Below are 13057 nucleotides of genomic sequence, written 5' to 3'. Positions count from 1 at the left end.
TATTAAATTTACCCCCACCCCTCTCCGTGCGGGAAGTCGTGTTTGGTATCATTCGATAGATTTTTGAAAAATATTGAGCCCATATTTTTTAGTATTTTGATCTGTCATTCATTTAGCGAAATATTCGCTTTTTTCTTGTGAAACTTTGAGACTCGCCCATTTCCTTACGCCCGGTTCAAATCGTCAGATTTTTGAAATATACACTCTTTTGCATGTACTTAGCTTACCTTATCTTAATCTGACAATTTCGACTTTTTTAAGGATATATTTTTTTTCGTGCCCCCCTTAACGAACTCCCCTGTGTTAAGAGCCAATATATGGTAGAGGTACATCTGCAGGGTACCAGGTTTCTCCCCATATGATAATATGACGCGCTCGAGTAACTGCAAAAATCCGCGCTTGGGCTCCCCTACCATAACCACTCCCTGTTGATTTTTCGTTCAGATTTACATATTATTATGGGATTCCAAAATGTGTAAAACAAATAAAAATGTCTTTTTATAGAAAGCTATTTTTGTACGTATTAGTAGTTCTTTCAACTTGTCTCGTTAGGAAAAACCAAAATGCACCAGATCAATTCAATGGAAGATTACTGGCACCGTAAAAAAGTCAACTTGTTATAAATAAAAAAATTCGAGACACTAGTCCATTGGAATATTCTCAACTGCTCAAAATTGGCAGAGAAGACGAAAACCTTTTGCATCTGTGCTTTCGACACTCAGGAATCCGAATCTGAAATTAGTTTTCCGAGAAAATGCCGAGAAATCCGGAAAAATCGGAAAATACAGATTTTTTGCAATTTTCTCAAAAACTACAATAATTATCGGAAAATAGTTAAACCATCGTGTTTATTGGACGATTTTACATAAAAATAGATGTTTAAAGACTAAATAATAGATATTTATAATAATTATTATATAGGGTGTGCCAAAAGTCGAGGGACGATCGAATATCTCGCGAAATATACATACATGTACAGAGCGGTAAAGTTCTGAGCAGATGGGACGTGAATTATAAATTGTAAAATTCCCTTATCTTCCTTAATCTCAGCATCCGTTATGACTTGCAAATTGTAGAAGCCTCGGAGGTGTAACCAGAGGAGGTTCCCATTGTTTTCAGTCTGATGGGATGTGGAGTAACATTATGTTGTTTTACATGCCATTAGATTGAAAACTTAGTCTTTTAAAACCTAAATCATTCCCAGAACCAAATTTTGATTCTTAACAAATTTATTTACCTCTTTCATTGCCGTCAGAAATAAAATTTACTGCTCAATTTGCCTAGCGGAAACTGTTCCCATTGCCCTTCTGCTACGCTAATGATAATATATTGTATTGTACAAAATAGCTCGTGTAGTTACCTACGTATATTATTCAATTAAGTCTATATAACTACTTACACACTTGTCTTGCTTCCGTCTTCCTTACGGCTTCCTAGTTATTGTATGGTATTGATACCATTAACACTTTGTGTATACACTTTACACCTATTATTATATACAAAAATAACTTATGTAACGCAGATCTATGATTCAATGAAGGCGAATAAACTGATTGAATTATTATTGATAACAAACGTTTACGAATATTATTAGACACGCTCCTTTACTTTTATTTATTATGAGGTGTTGTGGCTTTAGACACATTCTTCACACAAGCAACTTCTGAGAAGAAGAAAATGAAGAGCAGGAAAGAATTATGACAATGTAATCAAGTGAAAAATGATGCAATTAAAAAGAAACGGGCAGATCGTAAGTGCTTGCAAAAATAGATCGAGAAAAAAAAGAAATATTAACGAAAGGTCAAAACAACGCAAAAAAATGTTAACGTCTTCTATGTCTGCCTAGTTAAATGTCTGAATTGTCTATGTCTATATGAAAGTCAGATTAAATTTATTAGAGGATTTTTTTACCAAGCAACAAAAGAAAAATTTGTTTAATTTATTAATGTTTTGTATTTTGAAAACGATTTCAGTGGAAATAATAAAATCAAAATATCTAAATTCGTTTTTTTTAACGAACTTTTTTAAAAATGAACAGAATCTTCATATTACATAGAATGCTTTGAGTCTCAAAATTTCAAAGCGGTTGGAGAAATAATTATTATTTTACCGGAGGGACCGCAGACGTTCGGATACAATTAGCGTCTCTTTGCAAAGACACTGACGTCGACTTTGCAAAGTAACAAGACACTTACTCAACACACACACTACACATGACACTAGGTACCTAACTGTTCAAAATTACCGTACCTACCATGCCAATGGCCATTAGTTGTCGAGGCATTAGCTAAATATAAAAAAAAATATTATTTTATTTATTTATTCCAAACAATTATTTTTTTTTCAACGACAAATCAGAAAAGTCAGAAAATAATATAGGTATTGTCCTTTTCATGATAATTTTTTAGTGCGTCACAAATGATAGGAAAAAGGGTAAGTCCGTGATAATACACATTTATGACATTTATTCTAACATGACATTTTAGTTAAATCTGACAGTTGTCACATTTTATTTTCAATTTAGAATAAAAACAAATCAAATGTGTTTCTTGCATTTATAAAATGGTATTTTCTTTGATTTGTATAGTCTTATAAATTATACAAATTATATTTGTAATATTATTATCTAATTAAAAAATTTTTTTTTTTTAATTATGGCGCCGTCTATCGACAACTAGAATAATCACAGAACTAATGTCTGTCCCACCTTGACTTTACAGTACACGAACATATGTCAATGCAATCCTTATGGGAGTTTTTAGCGCGGCGGTGCCGATTTTCTTCAAATGAATTTTCAATCGAACATTACCGGGGTCCTAAAAATGTAGGACCCTAAAAATGTTAAATTAAAACTAACCCGTTACAGTCAATAGCATTGTAGTAAAACAATATGTTTCATTGTTTTTTGTGAGTGATAGTCATTTTCGAAAAGTAATCAGCAATTTTATAATCGATATGCGTAATAACTTTTTTTAGTTAAGAATGTTAGAATATCCAACATTAAAAGTGGATGTTGTTCTATGGTTTTTAATTTATGTATTGACAGTATAGACAGTTCTGAAGTAATGTCAAGAAAAATATAAAATAGATTGTCAGTCAAGTTTAAGTAAAGTTTTATATTGTCCTACAGTTGAGAATAAATAAATTGTAATTGTTGATGGTCAGTTCACCTAAATTATTAATTATTATTTGGAAAATTTGGATCCTAATTGCAGTTTATTGTTATTCTTACTGACTGATTTCCAACCTGAAATTAATGTCATTTTAATGTGTTTACACCCTCATTAAAATTTAGTATAAATTTTAAACTTAAAATTAATTTTAGTTAGTTCATTTGATTCGTTGAAGTTCATTAATTCTTAGTTAATTCAGTTATTTTTTGAAAAAAAAAATGTTTTAGAACCCCTGACAGCCACAAAATGTCAATAATATTAATTCCTAAGTTATCCTATTCGCGGTGTGCAAGTACTTGGAAGGGAAATGAGAAACGACCGTGCGCGAGTCGCGGAGAATATTGCAACTATCTTAAATAATTCATATTGTCAATTGACCATTCCAAATCACGTGATATAATATGGCCGGCAGTGGGCAAAAATTTAATAATATCGGGTTTACATCAGTTTTTGTAAAGAATGTCCTGTTTGGTTTTGTTTTTTATTGTTAATTGTGCACCGAAATTGTGATAGCAAATAAATATAAACTAGTTTATCGCCTTCATAACTGAATTATCCCATAGTAGTTATTGACACAAACTGGTAACTAATATGGGATAATTCAGTTCTGTAGGCGATAAACCACTTCATATTTAATTTGTTACCACAATTTCGCAGATTTCCCTACACAATTAACATAAAAAAACAACCAAACAGGATTTTCTTTACAAATTAATCTCGATGTAAGGTTAGATTTTGCCCACACCCGGCCATGTTTGACGTTTCATTGGAATGCCTAATTGAAATTGTCAAATTGACGTATATTTCATACCTTCTGTCATTGAAGCAGAAAAATTATATATTGCTCCACAATATTGATATGATATGCAATTATTATATAAAGGTAAATTTAATTAATTGTATTTTGCTTGCAGTACTGCATTTTAATAACTAATTTTATTTACTACATACAATTGTTTACGTTTGCATAGCATAACCTGCATCTTATTTTTTCTTATTATTATTTTTTTGGACTATGGCCTTGACAATTATCCAGCAACCAGGACTAATATAATTGGCCAATATAATTAAAAGTGCGAATAAAAGTACAGAGCGTAGAAATAGAGGTCGCTTTGCCGAACTTGCACGGTCCCAATAGAAAAAAGTATATTTGCTTAAAACCTGTTTCTGATAAAATTTGGCATCACTGTTGGTCATAAGAACCTGTACTGTAAAGTCAAAGTGGGACACACTATAGAAGTAATCACCGACGTGCCTTTTTTTCTGTCATATACAATTGAATACGTTAGAAAGAAATCGAAAAACTGTGACGCACTGAAAGATGATCATGAGAAAAAGAATATAGTATTTTTACTACAAAAGCGATATTACGTAGGTCAAAATTTTTGACGTAAGAGAACTGTCAAAACATTAGAATGTGACTTTTCATTATTGCCATGTTTATATTAAACATGGCAATAATCAAAGTCACAATCTAATGTTTTGACAGTTCTCTTACGTCATAAATTTTGACCTACGTAATATCGCTTTTGTAGTAAAAATACTATATTATACTCGTACAATAATTCATAGATCCAGTAATTCTATGAGTAGATTATGAAAAAGATGTTTTATTATTTTAAAAAATGAAGAAAAGTATTTTAATTATTGCAATATCATTTTGGAAAAACGTTTTTTTGAACTTATACTTCTTTACGACTGAGAGTGAAATTTTATTTTTCTGGGCGCACGCGCACACGTAGTTCGTTGCTAATCTTTCAAGTTATGTATGTATCAGCGCAAATGTCATTAAAATTGTTTATATTAGTGTTTTTAGTAAATGTATTATTTATTATAATTTTTGTGACTTTGGATTTGTCTTCCTCGGCAGTAAGATAATAAAATATCTATTATAACATTTTTATACTTCACTTGATCTATTTGTCACCGTGATGTGTAAATATATCCGAGACGTCACCTATACGGGGCTTGATAGCTTGGTTGGTAGAGCATTGGACTAGAGATCGAGAGGTCCCAGGTTCAAATCCCGGACGATTCATTTTTTCATTTTTGGTATTGTTTTAATAAACATTTTTTGAAAGTGGTAGGTAAGAAAGTTAGTTTAATATTTAAATAAAATACAAATAAATTGTTAAGTATATTAAATTATATAATAGATTAAATATATAATAGAAGTATAACTTCTTACGTGCGTACAAAGTACACAGACAACTTTTTAAGGCCATCGCGCATCGGTACATAATTCGCAAATATTTTACGGCTATCCCTACTTTTTTGTCTTTACACGACAAATTTCGTGTAGTAAAATTCACACTGGTATGGATATGTAAACATTACTTAGAACGTCATTCTACTTGACAATGTCATCATTAACTTTAAAGAGATGACTTTTGAATGTTCTTGGTTAACTGTTATTTGTATAATTGCAAATTATTAATTCAGTTAATAATTGTGATAATTTTTTCACTAACTATGTATTCAGTGATTGTAATAATTTATATGTACAACAAAACCTCAATCCAGAAAAGAGGAAAAGTGTTATTTTAATAATATATTGTTACTATGGAACGCTTACAATTTTGAACATCTTTAACAACAAAATACTTGGATCACATAATATATCCTGATGTATTATCTGCTTGGATCTTCCATAAATAATAAACAATAAATAACTTTTTATTAAGTTCACGTCTTAAATCAATTATTTATCAAATACACTATTAATATTATTTAATCAACAACTCAAAATATTCCCGATGCTATGTCAAATATTTAAAACTGTCAGTGTCATGTCATCATAATATTCTATTTGACTCAGTGCGTTATATGACAAAGATAGCGAATGTTCGATTTGGAAAATATCACCACTGACATGTGTGTCCATTTTTTTCGAATCCTGAAAATACTAATAAATATTTTTAAAAAATTTAAACGCAGGATGACAGACTAAATTATTATCGAGGGCCGAAAGTCCCTTAGAATAAATAAAAAGTTTCTTTTGAATGAGATATTTGAAATTAAAAATCACACTACATTTTCTCTTAGTTTTTCACCCTTGTAACTTATTAAAATAAACATTATAGAAGTTTTCAGGGACTTTCGGCCCTCAGTAAGAACGTAATCTTTCATTCTGCGTTTAAATTTTTCAAAAATACTTATTAGTTTTCTCAGGATTCGAAAAAATAAATCCCCATTTGAATAGCATTGCTTGCATTTGTTTTAGAAATTAAGAAAAAGCTGTTCTAGAACAATTTGGAACAAAGTTAGTCCTTTTTTTAATTCACAGCAGCTTTTATTAAAAAAATTAAGAGATCTAATTTTCTTCATTTTAAAGAACTAATTAGAAATAACAAAAAAGAATTAATATTCATATGGTGTGATGTACTTACAAGTTGGAAACTATTTCGATTTGGTTTTTCTCTTCTTTTCTGCGCACTTTATAAACACTTCTAAGCACTGGTCATTTACAACGCAACACCACCTTATCCTTATATAAATATTATATGAATATAAATTATTACAAATAACCACACATTTATATCACAATAATTTACCATAAACTATTATGTGCTAAACCAAACGTAAAAAAGTCAATGTGATTTATTTCTTCGTAGTTCTTTTATATAGTTGTTTTTGCTTGTAACTGCTTGGTTAGACACGAAAGATAAACGAAAACTTTAAACTAATTATTCAGAATATTATGGTGTTTGCTGTTAATATTTTTAAGGTGATAATTAGATTCTTATATAGGTAGGTACATTCCATAGCCGTAGAAAGGGGATTAAGTATATCACAGAGTATTTGTTAAAAAGTATTGCAACTCTGCGTATTTGTTGTAAAATGTGAAGGAATAAAAGCCCTGGGTTTTGGTAAAAAAAGTCTAGTTTTAACATTCCATCATTTAATTTTTCAATATGTGTTTCTTTCATTTTTGTTGGAATATCAGCTTGTGGGGGGTTACTTTATCTTAAATAGGAGCCCCTATTTTTTATTGCAGAATTGGATACCTTACGTAAAAATAAGTAACTTTTATTCGAGACATTTTTCGGATTATGGATATAGATGGCGCTATAATCAGAAAAACGATTGCTGGAAATGGAAAATTAAATTAAAAAATGGAAAGTCCCCCACTTTATGTAAAACTTAACTTTTTTGGTTTTAGAACCTACTTTTCACAACCCAATAGGCCCCCATAACGCTCGCGTAACTGCAAATTTAGCATACTTTCCTCCCCTACTATAAGTATATGGACTCTTGGAAGAAATTGGAGGAAAACATAGTTAATGGAAATCCGAGAAAACGGAAGGACTTTGTGGTAGATGACCTGAGAGCCAAAGTTTATATGAAGAAGACAATGCTGAAGACGAAGAATAAAAAGGCGCTTAGAGTAACATTAAATAAATCAAACCACCATTGTCAGTTTTTGTGTAAAAAGGAACTCGTCCAGAAATTAATTAAATAATTATCGAACACTTTACCTTTTGTAAATATTGCATTATGAATATAACAAGGCGATTCTGTTGACACTACGTATTTTGCTAAAGAAATTGATAAAACTTAACAATCTATTATAACTTGTTTTTAATTAGTTATACGAGAAAGGAACACACTGCAGTTTTTCTATTTTGTATAGGTATGTATGTATAAGTATTTTTACTACAAAAACGTTATTACGTAGGTCAAAATTTTTGACGTAAGAGAACTGTCAAAACATTAGAATGTGACTTTTCATTATTGCTATGTTTATTATAAACACGGCAATAATGAAAAGTCACATTCTAATGTTTTGACAGTTCTCTTACGTCAAAAATTTTGACCTACGTAATAACGTTTTTGTAGTAAAAATACTATACATACGGATGTGAGTAAAATAAAAAATAAAGATTATATGAACTGCAAATAAATCCTAATGATCTAATGACGTATATATTATTATGTATTATGATTATTTAAACACTATATACTACACATCTAATTATACGAGTGCTAATTTTCTTATGCTTCACTAGATTAAAATAATAACATTAGAAAATAATACTAAGCTGCGATACTGGTACAACCTTCTTCTGCTTGTTTTAGTGAAAAATACCAAAAAACTATCTTGAAAAAAAATTGAGTTTCAAATTTTAAAATCGGTATACGTAAAAAATAGTTATTTTTATAAATACGCGATAGCGGAGCAAGCAGTGCGGGAAAGACACTTTCCGCATGAATTAGGAATAATATTTTTTCTGCGGCCGTACGTCTGGAAAAGGCCACAACAAATAGAATTATCAATTTTTATTTACGAGTACATACAACATACAACAATATCGACGTAATACAAAAATGCATGCAAAGTTATTCATTTGAAAAAAACAAGAATGTCTTTACTTATTGCTTGGTTATATTAAATGTAAACGAGTAATTTGTGGCATTTTGCAAATGTATCACTGATGCAATAGTTCAGAGAAATAAGAAAAAAATATCCTGTTGGTGAGACAACCCCCTTCAGGCCGAAACCAAATTTTTTGAGTAGTATGGACATCTATAATAATAACCTATATGTTTCCTGCAGCCGATTTTGATGATATACATAGCTTTTTGCAAGTCGATAATAATTTTAGAGATTGAGTGTAATTCTCTGAGATTATTTCATGAACAAAACTGTCATTTTAAATCATTTTAACTAATATTTTATTGATATCTTCACCTGAATATTTGCTAAACCTGTTTTTTGGTGTTCTCTGTGACAAGTTGTAAAACACTAATTGTCATTAATGTCACTGGATGTTCACTTTTGCGTAGTAACGAAGGGCATCTCTGACGTAATGCTTGACGACGGGATATTATCAAAAATTATCGCTGTAGTTTTTATTTCCCTAGCTTTCTATGAATAAAATAATCGCTATGAATTAAAACAGGTCGATTTTTATTTTTCTATACATTGCAATTTTTTGGCATATATTTGATGACGTAATCGATGATTTCTTAAAAAGGAATAGAGGTCGTGTTGTAGCTCATTTGAAAGGTTATTCAATTCTCTATTCAGTAATATAAACAATCAGTTATGCAGTCATTAGTTATACAGAGTGACCAAAAAAATAATTTTTGAATTAAATTAATTGACGCAAAAAGAAGAATGTATATAATTTATTTAATTCAAAATACTTTCTATTGCTGTCAGAAAATAGAAATCAATGTTTATTTGGCAAATAAACATTGCTTTTCGCTTAAATTAAATCACAAGCAGCCTCCCATCTAGGTACCTCTTGGCAGTTTGAACATTTAATTTAAGCAAGAATCAATATTTATTTGCCAAATAAACATTTTTTTTTTCTATTTTCTGACAGCAATAGAATGTATTTTGAGTTAAATTAAAGAAATTACATATATTATTCTTTTTGCGTCAATTAATTTAATTCAATAATTATTTTTTTGCCACCCTGTATAAATAATGATATTAATGTTCATATTACTGAATGGAGAATTGAACATCCTTTCAAATGAGCTACCAAACAACCCCTATTCCCATTAAAAACATCTATTACGTCATCACGCCCAGATGGCTGACATCACTAGTATAAAATATATTTATTATATCAAAAAATTGTAATTTAAAAATAAAAATCGACCTGTTTTGACATTTCCTCAAAATCTAATAACTACTGCCAAATATTGAGGTGCACTCTTTTCTTTGGCCCACCCTGTATAAATTAAATAATAACAGTAGCATTAATATAAATAATTTCAGTAGTATTTCACTAGAGCATGTTCACACCTTCCAAGTAAGAATATTTAGAGCGTTAAAAGGTACCTACACGTTTGATAAGATTTTCTAAAAGAAGGTTACGACGTACAAAAAAATGTGTAGTGTAAAAAACTTCATCTCAAATACCAATCAAATTTGACTGGTTGTACCTCAGGAACCACTGCTCCAAATTCAACTTTTTTCCTTTAAAAGAAGCGTCTTACAGTATCTTTTCCAACGCGGTTTTATGGATTTAACGTAAACTAAAAATTAAAAAGATATTCTATTTGTGTATAATCCAAAAAATTGTTTACAATTTTAGAAAAATCCTGAGATTTAAAATAATAATAAAAATTTTAATTCTATATAAAGTGCGTTGAGAAAGAAGGAGTGCGTAAAAAATAGAAAAAAACGATATTTTTTAAAAATATTTTAATTTTCTTATTAATATTCCCGACCTATTTGAGGGGGAGTGAAAGAAAAATATTATTAAAGTCATTATACAACTTTTTCTGCAAAAATCAGAATGCAACCTCTCACATCCACCTTAAAACAGATTCGTCCTGGTCTGTTAATAATAATTTATTTTATAATCAACTATTTGCAATGGGAAATAAGCCACAATTTTACCAAAAAAATGATTTTATTAACGTTTCGACGCTTAAGTCGGGTGTCGTTGTCAAAATACAAAATTATAATAATTTTGTATTGATAAATTTAAAATAGTTGATTACAAAAATGCCACAAGGAAATAGCTTCAGAAAAAAATTAAATTTATTTTATAATTAATTTGTTTGTTGATTTAAATTATTCAATTTCTACATTATTGTCTTTTATACCAAATATTTATACCAAACTTTTTATTTATGTTTCCGTTTTTAATGTAATTTTACAAAAAAATATTTTATGTATTTTTGTATGTATATTAGGTATATTATTACCTATTGAAATAATAATAAAGTCTTATCTAATATGACAAATATTGCCAAAAACAAACATGTCAATAGTCAAAAAAAATAACCATATTAAATTTATTAAACAATAAAAATATTATAAAAAAATAAAGTTTCTTTTTAATTAAAAAATAGACTAGGATAAAGTAGGGACTGAAAATTGAACCCACTTCTGTCGAATAAGAACATCAGTATAAAAACAAAAAGAAGAATATATAAATAACGCCATGACAAAGAGTATCCTGATTTATGGGTGTAAAAATTGGATAGATAATAATAAGAAATCCAAAAACAAAATAAAAGCAGCAGAAATGGGATTCATAAGGAGAAGTTGCAAAGTAACAAGAAGAGATAAAATAAATAACATAGAGATTAAGAAAAGAATGGCGATGAACTTTGATGCAATAGACTACATAGAATAGAAACTAATCTGGTATGGACATGTCAAAAGAGCAGACAAAAAACGTGGGATAAACAGAATAACAGAGTAGAGCCCGATATAAAGAAGGAACAGAGACAGGCCTTGAAGATCTTTCAGATATGAATTGGACGAAGCAATGGAAAGAAGAAATCTGCAGGAAGAGGACTGGCAAAACAGAAAGAACGGGACAGGATGGTTGATAGAAGGAATACAGTGAAATTTGCGGAAATCCTTAGTATATATAAATAGTAATTTTTAAAAAATGATCGTGGTTTAACAAATGTATTATGATTGCCAAAAGAGGAAATAAATAAATAATATAATTAAAGTAAAAAAGGCGCCCATATCAATTCTGCAAGGGGACATATATGTTATACCTTAGCGCAGGGATTAAATAAAAACTTATTCAAATATGACAAATATGGATTTTTATAACAAATACTTCTTAACGAAAACATGTAAAAATTCAACCAAATGACCAAATTAAATTATAACAGTAACAATATAAAACATAGTTTTTTTAACAAAAAATAACTACAATTTAACTAAACTAATTAGCCACAAACAACTTACCTGGCACTTGTTACACACGCACACACAATAATATTGTTAGTAAACTAAATGACACTTGTCTTCTGAAAGATAATACTATCAACCCGGAGCACCTTCACCTAGTGCCCCCTACTAAAGGCGATTCAATTCTGACTGTGCGAGCTCAAGTTCAATCATTTAATATATCATGCTGGTAGAGTACTTATGTACGTCGATAGGTTTGTGTACACAACTCCTCTGAAATTGATTGGATGACATACGGTGTACATACAATATGAACTCAATGTCAGTTAAACAATACTTTAAAAGTACTATATTGCACAACAGTAAAAAATATCGTCCACAAATAGACAAACAGGCGCACCTTCGTAATAGAGAATTACTTCATGTACACAAATATTTTAAATTGATTGAAAGTAAGGGGAACAACTAGGGGGAGTAACTAAGGAGGTAGAGGGAGGATAATAATTGACGGAATCTACCAACACTTACTTGATGAATACTTTGTTTAAGAAATAAAACACCAATTTGCTAAATTTCAGCAAAATTTAATTATGCATTAGCAATATTTTTACTTTTCGCCCACTCATGTAGGGGGGTGGCTGCGGATTTTTACCAAGTTTTAGTTTATTATTATGTGTGTGTGTTTGTATTTTATTGGCACTGGTTTTAGCAACCAACTGACCAGTCAATGTGTTTTGAGTTCTCTCTTTTACAAAGTTTGTGCTTAGTATCTACATTTAAAACTATTACTACTACTAAATTTTTTACTGTTTTTTTTATTATATTTTTTTGCAATTATTTTTTTTATTATGTTTTTTTATTATATTTTTTTATATAGGGTATTATTTTGGTTCAGTTAGAGAGAGCTGCATATGCACTCCTTAGTGACTAATAAGTCTCGAAAGGAGTAGGGGTGCTTTCGGCACTTTCTGATTGAACTAAAATATAATACGGATGTAGTTTCGTATTGCAACGAAATTAATGTTTATTCATTTTTAACTCTTCCGTTATGACAGACAGAATGACAAATGAGGTGTCGAATAAGAGCTAATAGTAATGTGAGCAATATTTACTTCCGGTTTTGATGTCATTTCCGGTTAAAAAGTTATGACCGGAAGTTTTGCCAAAATGAAGAGTTTAAATATCGACTTTCAGTTCTACTTCCGGTCACGTTGGGTGAATAATAGTCCAGGGCGCATCTGTTTTGAGATGGACGTTGAGAGGT

General features: G+C 29.8%; 1 protein-coding gene across 2 annotated transcripts in view; it reads right to left on the bottom strand.

The window, feature by feature from the left end:
- LOC126884827 (aminopeptidase N-like) overlaps positions 1-12016 on the bottom strand; it is a 71852-nt gene extending 59836 nt beyond the window's left edge. Inside the window, exon 1 of one of the 2 annotated variants that reach the window (XM_050651085.1) lies at positions 11851-12016. The gene's annotated coding sequence lies outside the window, so the exon portion shown is untranslated. Of the gene's footprint in view, positions 1-6562; positions 6843-11850 lie in introns of those variants that run through there. The other variant, XM_050651086.1, reaches the window with a different exon arrangement.
- Between the last annotated feature and the right edge of the window lie 1041 nt (positions 12017-13057).

Source organism: Diabrotica virgifera, chromosome 5 (genome assembly GCF_917563875.1).
Source record: "Diabrotica virgifera virgifera chromosome 5, PGI_DIABVI_V3a".
Lineage (NCBI taxonomy): Eukaryota > Metazoa > Arthropoda > Insecta > Coleoptera > Chrysomelidae > Diabrotica > Diabrotica virgifera.
The sequence above is the reverse complement of the archived record's forward strand: the minus strand, read 5'-3'. Positions and strand labels throughout refer to the sequence as shown.